General features: G+C 50.4%; 1 non-coding gene across 1 annotated transcript; it reads right to left on the minus strand.

The window, feature by feature from the left end:
* Positions 1-744: 744 nt before the first annotated feature.
* Positions 745-817, minus strand: TRNAE-UUC (transfer RNA glutamic acid (anticodon UUC)). Its single transcript has one exon. It is a non-coding gene; the product is annotated as a tRNA-Glu (tRNA).
* Positions 818-1092: the final 275 nt, after the last annotated feature.

Consider the following 1092-nt stretch of genomic DNA (forward strand, 5'->3'; position numbering starts at 1 on the left):
CGCAATACACATCCAAGTATTCTGAAAGGATGGGATTTGGTCCAGGTAGCCCATCAAGGACTATGCCCTGGTATATCCAAGAAATCTTCAGCAGTGGTGCTTGCACAAACCAGCCCCTGAAGCCACTTGAACCTCAGCTGGCACCTGCTTTGTTGCTGCATCAGCATCTCCTGAGCCTTTGGTGCTTGTGTCATTTCCCACTCATTGTCCCTGAGCCAATGATGCTGAGACACTGAAAATCATCAGAAAGTCCCACTGCTCCCAATTAAGATTCCCCTTCCTCTAACCAAGAGTCAGGGCCCACAGCTACCTGCCATGATCCTGCTGCTGCTGCTGCTGCTAATTCACTTCAGTCGTGTCCAACTCTGTGCGACCCCAGAGATGGCAGCCCACCAGGCTCCCCTGTCCCTGGGATTCTCCAGGCAAGAACACTGGAGTGGGTTGCCATTTCCTTCTCCAATGCATGAAAGCGAGCAGTGAAAGTGAAGTCGCTCAGTCGTGTCTGACCCTCAGCGACCCCATGGACTGCAGCTCACCAGGCTCCCCCGTCCATGGGATTTTCCAGGCAAGAGTACTGGAGTGGGGTGCCATTGCCCTCTCCAGCCACGATCCTACTCACCTGTAAAGAAATGACTGCAAATGCAGTATTTTCTAATTATTATTTTGGCTGCACCGAGTCTTCATTGCAGCATGCAGGCTCAATAGTTGTAGCATGAGTACTTAGCTGAGGATGTGGGATCTTAGTTTCCTGACCAAGGGTCGAACCTGGGCCCCCTGCATTGAAAGTGCAGTGTCTTAACCACTGGACCACCAGGGACATATCAGTAAGTATTTTAATGAGTACAGCTTCCTTGCTCTGGAAGTATGCTCCAAGCCATGGACTGACTTCCATCATTCAGGATGCAGAATGTCTTCTGAACACCAGACCCTATGTGATATGCTAAGAAATATGGATATATAAGCACAGCCCCTGACCTCAGGGAGCTTTCACTGAGGGGAGTCTGAGAGACATCTGAACTGTAAGCGCTCTGAAGGGTTGCAGGTGCTGTGACAGACTTAAGTGTAGGGAACAATAGGGGACACAGAGAGGAA

This window comes from Bos javanicus, chromosome 3 (genome assembly GCF_032452875.1).
Source record: "Bos javanicus breed banteng chromosome 3, ARS-OSU_banteng_1.0, whole genome shotgun sequence".
Taxonomy (NCBI): domain Eukaryota; kingdom Metazoa; phylum Chordata; class Mammalia; order Artiodactyla; family Bovidae; genus Bos; species Bos javanicus.